This window comes from Melozone crissalis, unplaced genomic scaffold (genome assembly GCF_028551555.1).
Source record: "Melozone crissalis strain CALT ecotype California unplaced genomic scaffold, PUWL_Pcris_2 ptg000042l_1, whole genome shotgun sequence".
NCBI lineage: Eukaryota > Metazoa > Chordata > Aves > Passeriformes > Passerellidae > Melozone > Melozone crissalis.
The window spans coordinates 18,437,575-18,454,812 of record NW_026535820.1 but is presented as its reverse complement, the minus strand read 5'-3'; the positions used below and the strand labels follow the sequence as shown (position 1 = coordinate 18,454,812).

The following is a 17,238-nucleotide window of genomic DNA, read 5'->3' as shown; positions in this document are numbered from 1 at the left end:
AAAAAATGCCATCAGAAGGGTAACTTACTTAGTATTATACTTATATATGATGTGTAGTCAGTCTGTGTATGACTTAATTTGGCTCCATATGTCTATTGTACTCTATTTTTGCTGTTATACAAATAGAAGTAAACATTGTTTGCTACATTATGTGCAATACCGTGTAGCCAGGTAACCAGGTAATTTATGTGATGGAATCAAATCATATTTAGGCCAACAAAGAGTAACCTGCAAAAACTTCTGAGCCTGTTGATTTATCACAGCGTGAGAAGTTCTTGAGGAAACCCTGATTGCTCTGATGGAAAATTGAAAATTTTGTTAGTGTTACTGCGGCAGGATTTCTGCATCTTGGAAACCATGCCATTAAACTGTTGCTTCTCTTAAAATTCCTAGATTTGATGGATTTTTACTTTTCCCTCGAGTTCCCCTGAAACTGAAAGCCAAAGCAGATGCAGATAATACAGTTTTACAGTCAGAATATCTGAATGGGATCATTGTCTTTAAAAACACGGCCATGTAAAATAACTTCTCACGTGCTTTAAATTAAAATGAAAATTAGATTTTTTTTTTTATTTTTAAAAGGTTTGTTTTAGGATAGTTTGTTTGTTTGTCTGGGACATTTTTTGTCTAATTAGGAACTGGAAAATCTGAACCTGTTTTTATTCACAGATGTTTTAGCGTTGCTATTCTAGGATGTGATCCTTTTTCACACTGAAGTCAAGTGCAAAATTCCCCTTGACTTCAGGGAGAGCTGGATTAGCTGTACACAAAAGAACTAAATCATCCTCTGGGATAAGTGGAGGCAACTCTATTGAAGTAGACTTCATTAGAGTATAAAATGAAGACAAAAAAATGTTGCCTGCCTTAACAGGCAGTGAAATTGGATCTGTTAGCTCAAACAGCTAGGTTAATTTAGCAGTTGAATCAAAGATTTTAGCCCTTTTTCAATTAGATTGTAGTTATATTACTTCACTGCATTGAGCAGTGAATAACACATGTCACTTAATCTTGACTACAAATATTTTACAGAAACTAGAATCTGTTTATGAACCTTTTTGGCGTAAGAATTATGAACCTTTTTGGCGTAAGAATTATCACGTGGTAAATGTTAAGCAAACTTTTGAGGAGTTTATCCTTAAGTAGATGAAAGGAATCTGTTTGAATTGCTGTTTAAATCTAGGCTTTATATGACAATTTGTGTGAGGTCTGGGGAGCCTTGTTTGTATTTTCAGCCTCAGGCTGGCATCTTGAGTGTCTTTATGTAGTCTTGCTGAGGTGAGAAGTGGATAATTCATTTACACCAAAAATTTAACTGGATGTTATCTCCTGTGTTTACTGGTAGTGTCTGGAGTAATCCCATTGAGTCCCACAGAAGACAGTAGTGCCTTTGGCATCTTCCACTAATGCTTTACACAACAGTATCTGCTTTGCGTACCCTAATGGTGAAGAAATAATATTTGACAAATGAACTCAAATGTAGTGATTACGTATGTAGTAACGTTTATACTTTTCATAAAATGTATCATTTGCACTCTTGCGTATCAAGTTTTTCTTCTGGTGCTTCTGGTATCTGTTGGAATCAGGAATTAATTCGACTGTTTGTGATGATTATGACCTGAGCAATTTCTGTATGGGTTTCTTGTAATTCCTCTTTGAAATTTCACAAGGGGAAGGGGGATGATGGGAGTATTGTAATCTCCTTAGAATAATTTGAGAATGAGCCCTTAAATGCTGCCCCGCATTTCTTTATTAACATTTCAGAGGTTAATAAAATCCGCTCCCTAGGAAGCTTCACAGGGCTCTTTACTGTTTAGCATACATAGCTCTGAAAAAAAATCCTCAAATAACTGTCGCTGCAATATTTGGCTGGTTTTAAGGGGTTAAGTAGCAAACTTAAACTCTCTGAAACACTTGAAATGCTAAATTTACAAAACAAGACACGAGAACTGTTTTAAGATTAGTCATAGTTAGGAAGCTTATTGAAGCACCGGCATCTTCCTGGATACATCCTGTACTTTTGTGTCTTCAGCATGCTTCATCTATTCATGGTCCTGACTGCTTTTTGGTTTTTAGAAACTCTTGCTGCAACTTCTTTGTGACTGAGATGCATTGTCAATCAGTCCAGTCCTCCCCATGCCAGCCAACTGCCCCCTTAATGCATCAATTCACTTGGATGAATAGTGCTCATACTTTAAGGAGACAATTGTCTACCAGAGAGAGAGTGCCAAGTTGATTTAACTTGGTATGGGTGTGAAAGAGTTTTTAAAAGGGTGCTGTCAACTAGCATTGGCCCAGAGCACTAGTTGCTTGAAAATTGTGATAATTGTTATAATCTGATTTCACATCAAAATTTGTTCAAAATATTTTAGTCAATCATTAGGCTGCAGAGAGCATTAGTACCCCAGAAGTGGTTGTCAGACAGTCACCCGTGGCCTGTCAGAACTGTAGCAGACGTGTCCTGGCTGAATGTACAATACAGCTTTTAAAATGGACTCCTTTTTGGCAGTACCTCACTAAATTGGTGCAAGAATACAGGATTTATGTTGTAATCTGCTCTTCCAGTTCCATTTAATGGCACAGCATGTGTTTGAAACACTTAGTTGGGTGTATAATACAGTGTAAAACCACAACTGTAGCCTGTCATTACTGTAGTGCCTACAGAGCTGAGCTACTATTTAGCCAAGCCAGCTACTTGGATTATCCATTACCTGGAATTGTGTGAAAATGGACAGAATTTAAGAAAATTGCATCGCTGCTTTGGTGACTAAAATTTTTTGATACATTTTTAGTTTTAGTGCAGGTTGAAATGATGTATGCCTTCTAGGTACACCATCACTTGAGTGCAGAGGGTTTAGTGCTGTGCTTGATAGTGTAAGGATTGACTTTTCCTAAGCATAATTTGGGTCCTGATATTTCTTCACTGCACTTTGGAGGGGAAGAGAGAGGGTGAAAAAATTGAGAAAAAAACGTGTGGAGAAGATGCTTCCTGAAATTCCTCATGTTTCTTTTTCAGGGAGGCCAGGAAATCTGAGAAAGTAAGTTATTTCTGTCAAGAGCCTGACAAAATGTCGTTATTATCCTAAACATGTAGAAAGGATACTGTTAACAAAATACTCAGTTTAAAGGAGAGAAAATTTCTTAGGGGCATGGCAGCAAGTAGTGAGTATATTTGGGGGCAGGGAGGAGGGTGTTTTCTGTGCTTCTCTGAGGTCATTAGGCCATTACAGCTGCAACAACATTGCTACTAGCTGACATACATTTGTGGAGAAAAAAGAAGCATTGTTGTTTCAGTGCCTGGCTGGAATAATAGTTTGTTAAGCAGTGCTGTTAGTTGTTTTAGGGACAGTTTGTTAAGCAGAGATTGTTAGTTGTTTTAGGGACATATCCATTAGTAGATGTGCAACTGTTAGTAAGTGTATTGTAGACATCAAAAGAAAAAAACCAAAACAAAAGCTTAGATTGGAGAAGATGAGGAACAGGAGCTAGAATAATTTTCAAATATGAAAGACAAGATTTTGATTTGGATCTGTCAGCATAGCATGGAGAAGAGATCGTGTTTATCCACCTTGTGTGATGAGATTGGCTGGGTAGATGAGAGAAGACCAGTGAACATTGTTTATCTTGTCTTCAGTGAGGCTTTCGTCGTTGTCTCCCATAGCATCCTTTTAAACAAACTGATAAAGTTCATGCCAGGTGGGTGAACAGTGAAAGGAACGGGCAACTGTCTGATCTGATGGGCTCAAAGGGTTGGCATCAGTGCCACAATGTCACAAGTGGCTCAAAAGCTGGTGGCCAGTCACTAACAGTGTACCCTGGGGCTCAGTACCAGGGACAATTCTGTTTAACACCTTTGCTACTGACCTAGGGGTCCCACAGAGGTGCAACCTCACCAAGCTTGCAGGAGGAACTGATAGACCAAAGAGGGTTGTGCTGATACCAGAGGGACATTGACAGAAGAATTGTCTGATGGGAGCCTCCAGAAATTCGGTAAAGGAAAATTCAGCGATCCTGGGGAGGAACAACTCCAGGCTCCAGTATGTGGTAGGGTCCAATCAGCTGAGAAGAAAGTGCAGAAAAGGACCCAGAGGTCCTGGTGGGAAAGATTTGTGTGAGCCATCAATGTGCACTTGCAACAAAGAAGGCCAGAAGTGTTCTGGATACATTAGGAGAAGTTACCAGCAGATTAAGGTGGTGATCCTTTCCCCCTACTCACCACTGGTAAGGCCACGCTTCAAGTGCTGTGTGCTTCTGGGCTTCCCTGTACAAGGGAAACATGGATATGCTGGAGAGACTCCAACAAAAGGCCACTAAGATGACTAAGGGTCTGGAGAATTTCTCTTATGGGGAGAAGCTGAGAAAGCTAGGATTACTCAGCCTGGAGAAAAGAATGCTCAGGGGCACCCTGTGTATGTAAATAACCTAATGGGGTGGAATAAAGAGGATAGAGTCAGGCTGCTCTCCCTAGTTTCCACTGATAGTGGATGAAGTAATGGGCACAAATTGTAATACAGGAAATTCCATTTGAACATCAGAAAAAAGAGAGGTTTTTTATGTTAAGGGTGATAGATTGCTGGAACAGGTGGTCCAAAAAATGTTTTGGATTCTGCATCCTTGGCAATAACTCAAAACCCAGCTGGACACAGCCCTGAGCAAGTTGCTGTCATTGACATGCTTTGAGCAGGGGGGTTGGGGTAGGCATCCTCCAGATGTCCCTTCCAGTTTTCAGCTGTTCTGTGATTTTCAGTAAATTATTTAAGAGGGTCAAACCAATAAATGTGGCAGTTGAAATGAAACTAAATACAGGTGTTGAAAGGCAGAATATTTTTGTTTGTATTCACAGACAAGTTTGTTTGTTTGTTTGTTTGTTCTTCCCAGCTTTTTTTTTGACAGCTTGGGAAGAGGGGAGAGAACTCTTTGCAACTGTGTTGTTCTGTTGGGTGTCTTAGCTTTCTGCTATTAATACCAAGGCTGTGTATGGCTTTATTGTCAGCTGTGTCCTCTCACTCCTGCAGCAGCAGCAGTGAGGCTACTGTTAGCTTTCCTGCTGCCCAGAACACTGTGCACCACCAGAGGCTTTAAGACAAGGAAGAGTTTTCATCTCATATCTGGAAAGATGTTTTCTCAACATCTGTAATTGGGGTAATTTTTTTTTTTCTTCTTCATAATGTAAAAACATAGGATGTGAACACTATGCTTGCTCCAATGGTCTTTTTACCAATCTTTATGGTGTTTTTTAATTTTTTTTTCTCCTTACATTTGATTTAAACATACTGAATTGATTCACCCATGCTGCTCTTCTGTTGATATTAGAGCTACAAGCTCCTATTAGACTGATGCAAAATACAGAGGTGAAGGAGATGAAGCAGTTGCATATGGATTTAAACACTCTGTTATGTGTAGCTGTAGCATCCTGCCAGTAGAAATACAGTCACAATGAACCTAGCATTTGATCTTGCACCACAGAAAGCACTTCATCCGTTTGTAAGACTAATTTTCAACTCTGTCTTTGGATATGTGAGTTAGATGAAAGTTGGCACTATGTTGAAGAAAATTTGTGTGAATGAAAACCTGAAACTTAAATGGCACTTAAAAACTTTGTGTTGTAAAACTTCAACTTCACACAAAATCGCTGAGCCTAAAAACACTTGTCTACGTTTTTTAGTCCTTATTTTGAGTTGCCTGCTTGTTGGTTGTAATTTCCACAGAAGTTCTCAGATCCAGAAAGATGTTAAAAGTTTTACTTCTCTTTAAATGCTGTCTCATTTGCAAATGAGTAAGTGTGTCTTCACAAGCTCATTTGTATTTTCTGGTAATTAGGACAGCTATTACATAGTTGAATGGCCACTGCCGCATAGGAGCATATATTTATGGAACATATATTTACCGACTGTAAAGATGAGAGTGACTTTTTGATGCAATTAAATATTTGTAGTATTACTGTTACAGTAAATGTTTATCATGTACTGCTCTTCCTAAATATAATGCTTAAACTTTCTATTGAAAAAATGAAAACCACTTTCGTATATTTAAGAACAGTGCCTGCTTTGCACTTTAGAAGTACAGCTTTCCAAACAGCAAGCAAGCAAGGATCATTGTACTGTAGACAGTAAGCAACAAATATAACACCTAGCTGAGATCCAAATCCGTGTGTGTGTGATCTATAGTGTCCTCATCTGTATGTGACACTATTTTTAAAAAAGGCTTCAGGACGGATCTGGGCAAGTACAGATTACTAAGCCTGACATCTGCTCGAAGTATATCAGTGAAAATAATAATCATGAAACTAACATGGATAAACATGATGTATTGAGGAAGAGTTAGAAGCCTGCTGTGAAGGGATGTCATGTTTTGCAAACTCGCTGGAGGTTTTTTGAAGGCAAGTACATGAATAAGCAGGATCTGACAGAAGTGGTTCCCTTGGATGTCCAACAAGCATTTGACGAGGGCCACCACCAAAGAATTTTTGAAGAAACAAGCGGGCACAGGATAGGGGGAAAGGATTTTATGCAGTTAAATTAATGACTAAAATATAAGAGAAGGGTTGGAGTAAATAGAGTAGAGAGGGGCCTCAGGTAATAATTCTCCAGGGTTATGTTAATAGAGCATGTTCAAGTTAATAAGGTGTATAGAAGAAAACTGAGCTCACAGACTTCACTGATGGATAGCAGATGCAAAGGCAGACCCTAGCATTACACAGGGACCTGACATTGCTCAGCAACCAGACATTAAAATGGGAGATGAAATTTCTCATAAATTACTTCGTGTGTTCTATTTGGAGGTGGGGAAGAACAAGCTTGCCTTCTCATCTAAAAAGATGACTTCAAAGCTGACTATTGCCACTAGAAATGGTTAGGAAGGAAAGGGAGAATAATGATTATAACTTCTAAGAAATTTAATCATCTTATGCAGTTTTCCCCTGCTTACACCTATCCCTGTCATTGCTGTAAAAAAAATATAGTTGAAGTTTCAAGGAAGAAAAAATCTGAAATATGGGACAGTTTCTGTAAGAGGAGCAGCATGAATTTGTTAAGGTGGAAAAGGTGACCAAAACTGGTGTGACAGCATCCTGTTAAGTGTTCAGCAACTAATGAGACAAAAATAGGGGGTGTTTATTCAATGTCTTTTTTTAGTGCACGCACGCTAAGAGGAATCTAATGAAAATAGCAGCTAGGAATTGAAAACAGACAAAAGGAGGTGTTCCCAACAGAACGTGTAATTAGGCTATCGAATTTCTTGCCTCAGGAATTTAAGGAGTCTAAACATTACATCACTGTAGAGGGAAACTGCTGTTTCGTGGAAGAATCATCAATTATCTACCTATTCTTGTTCAGGAAATCCTGCTTCTACAAACCATTGGGGGATCAAAGAATATTCTTGGGAAACACTGCTGTGTAATTACTGTATTCTTGCATGCTCCACTCTTGGCTGCTGTTAGTGAGAGGCTATTTGAATGGACATGGACCTCCGGATCTTACTTAGTATAGCCATCACTTTGTTTCAAAGCCTGCCCCTTTTTTATTTTTATTTCTGTTATTGGTTTTCCAGAATCCTTTCTAACAGTAGTACTCAAACTTTGGGCCACGGTGGGGTGCTGAGATATTAAAGGAGGGTTTTAAGGCCACTGGTTACATATTCTTTTCTTTGTGAGACCTTGTGCGTGCAACCAAAATATAAAATCTCCAAAATATAAAATCTGATCATGTTCAGACCAGGGATAGGACTGCAGGTACGTGTCAGTCAATGGCTTAATTTCATAAGACTTTATCCTCTTACTGGTGCATAGAACATTTTGGTCATGTAATGGATGTTCTAAGGAAGAGGTGATTTTGTGTGTGGATAGGTCGAACAAATGCATGGCCTGGGCTGACTGTAGGCAGATTATTTCTGCTCTCCCTTCTGACTCTGTTGCGGTGATTTTGTATTGCACTTCCTCCTCCAGACATGCTTATTGGTAAAAATATACTTCTCTGTGTCTCTCATGACTATTGAAATAGTCAAGAGATCTTGCTACTTGTAAATGAAGTAGTAATAATGCGTTGGATGGCAATATTCCACCTGAGAATCTTCGCACTATTTGAAACAAGAGACTGGTATTTAGTGCAGCTGCCCTGTTCTTTTTGTGAAGGTGGCAGCTCCGCAAATAACTGGTTTTAACTGTTTGGTTCAGTCATAATGGATTATTTTGATTGAGTAGTATACTTTACTATGTAGCTGATTATTTAGTTTCTGCTTTCTGTAGAAACATTTTTGAATTTTAGGCTGAGGTTAAGGAATTAGTAGACTTCGTGAAATATTTTCATCCAGTTACACATCATTATCTGAAGATATGGATTTCCTGATAACTTTCCTTGTATAGTTTCCTTATTTTAAAATAATTATTTTATATTCAGCAAATATCAAGATTTGTACAAAGATGTCAGAAGCATGTGTAATTTTATTTGAAAGGTGTGATTATTTTTCCATGAACAAACTCCTGTCTGCGATGCAGGGGGAAAATAATGGGTGCTAATATTTACACATGACTTTAGCTACTGGAATTAGCTTATTTGTGGCAGTGCTGCTTCTCACCCTGTTGAAGGACAACTTTTCTAGCCTAATTTTTTGAGACTGTGGAAGGAGATGACCATTAGGCATGCAGTGCCACCTAAACTTGTGCATTAGCTGTCAGGAGACAGGTTGGTTAACACCAGCTTTGGCTGCCTGTACATGAGCTGGTTCTGTAGGCTCCCGTTATAGTCAGTGGAGAGAAATAAGCACTTTCACTGCATGATTCATCTCACCCCCAGATGGATGTCTAAATTTGGAAGATGAATTCCACCTGAAGTCCATTACCGAATATAAATGTCATTAGTTTAAACTAGGGAATTATTTTTAAAGGACACTAGCTTGACTGACACAACAATTGAGTAGAAGTCTTTTTTTCTTACATGAATTGTGTTTCAGAGGTTTAAAATCAGCACTCTGAAGCCTGTTTCATATTTTGTGTTGTTTGGAGATGCTCTGCCTTTACAGCAGATTTGAAAGTTACAAGTCAGATATATTCACATTCCTTAATTTCTAAGTATCTAACTCTCCCAGGCTGTCTGACTCTTCCTGACAACTGATGTGATTCCTGGTGTAAGGAGATGACAACAGGGTTATGTGCCCTGCTCTTCTCATTATGCTAGTCCCTGTTATCAGAAAGATGTCTTTCTGCTTGTAACTTTCTGCTAAATGTTAGGAATTTAAGAAAACAAAAAATCCAGTGTCCTTAAAATCATTGCTCCTCTAGAGGACCCTGTGTCCCTACAGTGGTTGTACTCTAAGTTTGTATGAGGTGATCCAGCCCTCAAATTATCAGGAAGAAAAGGTAGGCAGTGCAAATACCTTTTTTGTTTCCGTTTGTCTGCAACAGACACTTGGTATGACTGGTATTCTTTTAAAATACTTTTCATGCTGTGCCATGCTTACACACACAGAAATCACCCCCCTCCCCCCATTCATTTTTCCTGTTTACACATCTTGATTCCTTTCCTGTCATGGGCAATCTCCTAGTCCTTTTTTTTCCCCTTTTGGAAACACTGCTTTTTGTGTCATGATTTGTGGCAACTTTTTCCTCGTCTGATCACACTGATCAAGTCCTGCCATCAGATCCTATCCTAATACTTGAATCAAATATAAAGAATTATTACAATCCTGTTGCTATTGTACCACTTTTATTTTCCTATACCATTTACTATTCTTATGTCCAGTTATATATCAAAGATGGTAGAATTTTGTCAGGTCTGTTGGGTTTGGGGATTTTTTTTTGCATTGAAATGAGTTGGGTTTTTTTTTTGTTTGTTTTGTTTTGTTTTTGTTTTTTTAATTTTTTAGTTCCTACATCAGCCTGAGGGTTCTAGAAAAGTAGATTGGGGTTAAAAAAAATCACAAGAGCATTTGAGCTTATGTATATAATAGAAAAATTTATCCTTTGAACATCTTACTCCACCAGGTACAACCATGGTGGGGAGAGTTCCTCACTCAGAGCTTAGAGGAAATCAGAGGCTGGGAACTTGGACCCAAAAGGTTATTGATGTTCCTAACTGGGAGAATGGATGTTGTACAGATATTGTTTGGGCTCCTTACTTGTACTGACAAGTATGTAAAGCAGTTCTCAACTTTGTGAACAAAAATAGCAAAAGTCAGTAGTAGCTATGTCAAGCTATGGAAAGATATGAGGCAGGTAAAACAAATCACCAGCCCTTAGCACTAGCAGAGAATTTATCAAATAGAGATTGCCAGGCACTTTTAGAAAACAATATCCCCTCTAAGCTGGGACATAAAAAAGCCCATTAGTCTCTACCAGTTGGGAGTGGCTGGGTAATTCTTCCTTTTCCTAGCCTGGCAGTTTAATGCTGGGTGTTGTATGAGCAGATAATGCAAACCTGTCAGTTTGTGTGATAAGGAGCAATTGCTGAGCTCTCCATTGGATGTTGAATAGGACTTTGCTTGGGGACAATATCCCTTCTTCCTGTTTCGTGCTTCTACCAGTACTTGGTAGAAGTATGAAGTGCTACCTACTGCTCCCCTGTGGACAGCTGCAAAGGGGTTACTTCCTTCTGTGTATTTCTCCTTTCTTCTTACTGTGTAGTTGGGGTTTATTGTTGTATTGTGTCTATCTTAGACCAGTCATCAATGAACTGTGTCACTCCTTTGGTGGCTGCAGGTCCAGGCATTTACCTCTGATTCTGTTCAGGCTCATAGTTATACCTCTTAGTACTACTCTTTGTGAATAGAATCTGTGGACTGCTGGCCAGTGGATTCTGGCCAACAGTCCACAGATTGTGCCAAACAGCTGGACCCACTTTTCAGCAGATCCATTTTGTGTTTAGTCCAAAAGACAGTGTTCAAAAATATCCAAAATTAATTCCTAAGGCTAACCTGTGGAATGATAGTATTGCATTGCTTCCTGCTAGAAAGATGACGTTTAGAAGTATTAAGTTTATAAAGCTGGTAAGGATTTAAGGAATTTTGGAAGTTTAGGAGCTTAGCAAGGAAATCCCATTTCTGTTAGATAGGGATGACACATAACTTTCTCTCAGATACATCTTGGGTTTTTTTCAATTTATGAGAAGTGACAAATGCAAGTTTTTACACATCTGTAAACCATCAGTATAATAAGAATTAAAACACTGAAATAAGTGAGAAAGCTACATAAAATATGTCTCCCCCACATTCCAGAAGAGACATAGAACAATGGGAAGACTTTTTCCTTTTTCTTGTTTTATGGTGACATGATAAAATTATTATATAAGTTATTTTAAGTGCTTATATTTTTATTTTGTTTCCAATAAATCCTTGGGTTTATTGAAATTTTCAGTCAGACATTGGAATCTGCAGCAAAGTGGTTTTCATTTAAGCTGTTTTAATCATGCTGCTTATTTTTGAAGATCAGCAGTTCTGTCATTGAAATATCTGTATCAGGCAACATTAGTTCTTTTTGAATAGTGTAAGTTTGTTGTTTCCTTGTTACTCATGACTGAGATCATTCTGACCTGTGACCAAAATTTTAAAAACTCATGCAGGTTACTGAGGAGTAAGTTGTTTGGCATGCATGCTTCTGCTAAATCCCTAACAACTTCCTTCCACCCTTCAATTTAACATTTAATTGAAATGGAAATTGTCCTTCCTTCTGGCAGTACTTCTAGAGTCAAAAGAATATTGCTAAAAGCCCTGCTTACTGGTTATGAACAAGGAAATTTGTTACTAAACAGCAGTTAATTAGCCTAAAGAGAATTCTTAAACATACTTTGTTTACTTCTGAAAACAAGGTACCAGAGTGATTGAAAATACAAAATGGCCAAGGCTTTACTTACCTATTTAGAAAAACATTGCCTGAACTGGTCAATAAAAACTGAAAGGTATCTTTGTGCTGTGGTGTACCCTTTTGGAAGTTAACAGTATTTACTTACATGAAATAAGTCAGAACTATTTCCTATTGCTCTTTGATTATTAGTAGTTTGTTTCTCTTTTAAAGATAACTTTCAGCCCTCTAATTGTTCCAGCATCTCTTCTCTCCTTTACTCACCCTTCTGTATTACTGTTTTGTTTGCTATCCTGTACCATGACTAAAACTTACGAAAGTTATCTGTTTTGTTCACTTTGCTCGTGTTCAGGGAGTAGTGACTGGTGATGTGTGTTATGTGTTGTTGGCCAGTCCATGCTTGGAACATATATTAGAGGGAACTATGTCAGAGGGAAGGCCCCTTTCCATTAATATGGAAAATCTTTTAAAAAGGGAAACAAAACTGATGTCATCTCTAAAATATCATTACAAAACTTCAACATTGTTTTTGAGCTGTATGTTGATAAGGCTCTGCATCACAGGAAATACTAAGATGGTTTCCCTCTGTTTCACTCCATCAAATAAATACCCTCAGGAAAAGCTAGTCTTTGACATCTTCTGCAGAAACGCTTTTATGAACTGTGTTTAAAGCCCTTTCAGTGGTTTTAAGTGGTAGAGTGACAATCAGCAGAAGATGAGTTGAAACAAGAGCAAACAGGAAGCAAACACTATGTTGTTCCATGTTACATGCCGTCATTGCAGGCTTGGTATGCTTGGTACAAGTCTCTCTGATTGCTAGACTGGAGCTGGAAAGGGTTGAATATTTTGATCCCTAAAGCAAAATGAAACAACATGAATGTAAGGGAAGGTAGTACCCTAGTTTTAGAAAGCTAAGATTGATTTTTTTTTTTTTCAAGCAAGTTAATGAAATCACTAGTTGAAGTGCCTGCATTCGGAGCAAAACTTTTCTGCTGGAGATACAGGATACACCTACTTGCAGGAACCAGCCCTTGTTTAGGACAAGTGGCTGTAACCTACAAATAAGCCAGTCTTGCTTACAAAGACAGGAAGAATGTGAGTGCTTTCCTGTGGTGGTGTGCTTGCTGAGGTGCAGCAGCTATGTCTTCATCCTGCAGAAGCAGATGAACTTGGAAGGTAGAAGTGCTGCATGGCTGAACTCCATGCACAATGCAAAACACAGTGCCAGGTGCTTGCAGGGCAGATGATGAACAAGGCAATGCAGTCTTGGAGATATGCATAAGAAACTCTGTATAGAGTAGTGGTGAGACTCTTACTGTGTCCTTTTGTCTCTGCTTTCAGATGAGTGATAGAATTTTGAATTTTTTTTTTTCAAATTTGTCCTGCAGCTCCAGGATTAGAGTTATCTGGATTAACTGAGAGTCATGTCTGTTTAATACAGAAAAATTATTATTTACTTTCAGCAAGAAGGATGTGCACCATGCTTTCAGGGTATGGACAATTCTGTTCAAGAGCAATGCTGAAAAAGACCTAAGAATCATAATGCTGCTGTCAAAATAAATACTAAAGATCTCAAATGGGCCCAGGGAGCATCATGATTTTCCACAAAGTCAAGTGCAAAGTCCTGCTCCTGGATCAGGAAAATCCCCAGTAGCAATACAGACTGGAGGAGGAAATAGTTGAAAGCAGCCTTGCAAAGAAAAAGATCTGTGTTGGTGGATGAAAAATTGGGCATGAGGTGACCATGTCCTGGGCAGCATTAGAAATGTGGCCAGTAGGTCAAGGGAGGTGATTCTGCCCCTCTGCTCTGCTCTGGTGAGACCCCACTTGGGGTGCTGTGTCCTGCTCTGGGGCCCTGACCATAAGAACAATGTAGAAGTGTTAGAGCAGGTCCAGAGGAAATCACAAAGATGAGCAGAGGGCTGGGGCATGAGGACAGACTGACAGAGTTTGGATTGTTCAGTCTGGAGGGGAAGTGGCTCCAGGAAGAGTTATTGTGGACTTTGGGTATATAAAAAGCACAGAGAAGGACTTTTACCAGGGCCTGTAGTGACAGATCAAGGGTTTAGCAGTTTTAAACTGAAAGACCATAGCTTGGTATCCCATGCAAGTGAGGAATATTTCAGGGTGAGGGTGATGAGACACTGTAGCAAATCACTCAGAGTTGTTGTGGATGCCCCATCCCCAGCCAGGTTGCATGGGGTCCTGCTCAATGAGAAAGATATCCCTGCTCAGGCTCATGTGGGCTGGAACTAGATGATCTTAGAAGATCCTTCCCAATCCAAAACATTCTGTGATTATATGTAAGAAGGATTAAGGAATATCCCCTACCTTGAATGCCATGTCTGTTCCTAATGATCACTGTTAATGGGAGTTTCTGAAAAAACTGAGGGATCTTGGAGGGTATTTGATGAGGTGATTGAGTGACTGAAGAGCCACTTGATAGACTGGAGCCTAGTGGGACTGCATGAGTCTTGACAAAGGGAAGGTCTAAGCAAACTGTGATCTTTATTACACTGGAAACAGGGACAGGTAGGGCTCCAAGGCAAAGGTGTTTTCTGGATGTTGCCATTAAATTCAGATGGGATGTGAGGCATGTACTTTTAGTGGTTACTGTGCTCAAAATGAAGGATTTGCCCAGACTGTGGGTGAGCTTTCCATAACAGTCATTTCAAATGAGTTTGGGCATGTGTGTACATTCAGGACCATAAAAGGAAAAATTAATTTAGGGCAGCCCTGTGGCCTCTATTGTGCAAGATGCCTGACTAGCTAATTAAGATAATTTCTCCTGGTCTTCTTGCCTATGAACGCTATTATAGCTGTCAGTAGAGAAACAATAGAACAGCACTAATGATAGCTATTAGGGTAATAATTCTTGTTTAAAAATCACCCAGCTCTTTTCATAAGGGTGTTATTTAGCAGATGTCATCTTTTTTGTTTAATTTTTAATATCTTTACAATTTAATTGTACTTTTCACTTTTTTAATGTACAAAGGAAAAACACTATTGATTAAAGCTATTGATTAATGAAGAACAGTGTACATATGTATTTGTAATTGTTTATACATACTTTAACTTTTTGTTTTAGTTCAAAGGTTGATATTTTCCAGCTGTCTTCTTGAAATCTTTGCTGTTGTTCAGCAGAGAGCTAATTGAAGGAGGTCTGGGTGTATGGTCCTTGAATAAATGAGCTGCAACATTTTGTCAGTAATTTGAGTTAATAATTGGACTTAAACACTTTATTTACTGATTTTTCTTAACATGATAATCATGTCAAGCATATTAGGATAAAACAGCATTGAGAATAAGGAGAATCTGCATTCTGCTTAGGGTGATGTTTGGCAAAGAGTAGATGGGAAATTCAGTGTGTTTGATACACTGTAAAATACAGTGTATCAAACACACATCAAATAAATCATGTCTTAAGTTCCATGAGGTTTCTTATCAGTGACCATGTGCTATAATTTGGATTGATATAACATTATAGGGTCTTTCATTGGTTTATCGCTTTAAGTTGCTGCAACTGTTCCTTTCCTTTGTATTTCTAAGTTGACTAATGAAGTTGCAAGAGGATTCTTGCTGATATTGAATTCCTCTATCATCTTAAAGTATGCCCATCTGACAAGATGAAAATTATTCATAAGAATTTCAGTGGCTCTGAGATTCTGGGAGCTTGCAAATGTTGTCATCCCTTTTTCATATGTAGTTCATAGTTGAACTTTGAAAAAAATTGCTTCTTAAATTATCTTTTTCAGAACAAAAGTGCAATTTGTTCTTTTACCATGTAGGTTTTATGCTGTTTTTTCTGTAGGGCAGACGTCCCTTGGGAACATGTTTTGCATGCTTCATGCTGTGAGACCCAGAAAGCCAATGTTAGTTTAATTTGATAAACAGAATTTAAATGTTGCTTTTTAAATAACTTTTGGATACTTTCTTTTTAATATACTTAAATGGAATGTCTGAAAACTGATCGAAAATGGTCTATGATACCAAGCATAGGTTTGTTGTTTCCCAAATAAAATTCAATGAAAACAAAATATTTCTATTTATAAATTGATTCTGGCATCCTGTCTAAAATATCCTGGATAACTTTGACAAGGTATGATGTGCCTTAAAATCTGAAACAATCTTTTGACCAGGCTTTTTAAACATACCCAACTTTTAGCTTTTAAGATACTTGTAATTATTTGCATGTCAATAAAAATAGCCATTGCACTATTTAAAAAAAACAAACAGCAGAATTGTTCTTTTCTGCATTTATTTATTGACTATCTACTTAAATGTTCAAGACAATATTGCAGCAGTAATATTGTCTAGACAATATATTGGTTGTTTTGTCTCTAGTATCATCTGTTGTCAGAGAAAATGTCTTTGTGTGGTAAGGGTTTGAAGTTGTATGGCTAGACGTTGTAACTCTAAATTTTAGAAGTGGTCTCATGTATATGTATTATGTATTTCATCACATAAAACTGCTTTTGCAATTCTGATACTTTAGTTAGTCTCTCCCTTGTGATCTTGATTGTTGGAATAAAGAAGATTAATCCACCAGTGTTAGGTATTTTGCATCGTCTACCTTTTCACTCTTTTTGAAAGTGAAAAATATGTTGACTTCACTCAAAATTCAGTTTACATCTCAAAAACAAACTTTCTTTATGTAGAAGCTCTATCTGGCAGTTGGTAGGGGTTTTAAAAATTAACTATTTAACTTTGCTGTATTTTCTCTGCTCTGCTTTGGAAGTTAGAAGCAGCTCCCTTTTGATGTCAGTCAGGTACCCCAGCTAGGCTCTGTGCCTGCTGCAGCTGGGTTTGGGGTGTTAGGTACTTTTCTGTTTGCTTGGGGCTTTTTCCCATCCAGTAACTTCTTTCTTTTTGCTTTCCATTGTCTTGCACACAAGGTAGGCAGCTTTCAGCTGAAGTGGAGATTGCTTCTGTAGGCACCTGGAAGACAAGGTGGGAATGTGCTTCTTCTGGTGTTGAGCATTGTGGGTGAGGCAGCCTTGCGCTGGTGTATCAGACTAAAAGTCAGGCTGTTCACAGTTGCTCTTGCAAGATCTTAGTCCTGGCCCTGGCAGTGACACTCACCCCCTGTGGGTTTTCCTGAGCCTTGTCTAGATCAGAATGTTTCTGATGTTTAAGTCAGTGTTAGTATAGTAATAACTACTTCTGTTTTCTTGGATAAGATTATTCTGACTTTAACCTGTAATCATAAAACAATTCAAGTGAAGACATACTAGAATGCAAATCCTGTGCAGATGTTGCATCAACATAATTACATTAGTTTAAATTCGTAAGCTGGGACATAGCTGTTGGAGTTTTCTTCAGGTAGCTGAGTCCTTGTCTTTGAGTGGAATTTCTGAGCTACAGGTTGGTGGAGGTCAGAGCAGTCTGCCCTCATCCTGCATGTCTCATGTTCCAAGGCATCCCCTGCTGATGACTGTTTATAAAAAGAGAAA

At 38.4% G+C, this 17,238-nt stretch overlaps 1 protein-coding gene across 2 annotated transcripts in view; it reads left to right on the top strand.

The window, feature by feature from the left end:
- The window catches only part of YES1 (YES proto-oncogene 1, Src family tyrosine kinase), a 50,765-nt gene that overhangs the window by 9,110 nt on the left and 24,417 nt on the right, over window positions 1–17,238 (top strand). Inside the window, exon 2 of one of the 2 annotated variants that reach the window (XM_054284773.1) lies at window positions 9,274–9,349. The exons of the other annotated variant lie outside the window; for it this stretch is intronic. The gene's annotated coding sequence lies outside the window, so the exon portion shown is untranslated. The remainder of the gene's footprint in view (window positions 1–9,273; window positions 9,350–17,238) is intronic. 2 annotated transcript variants of the gene reach the window in all.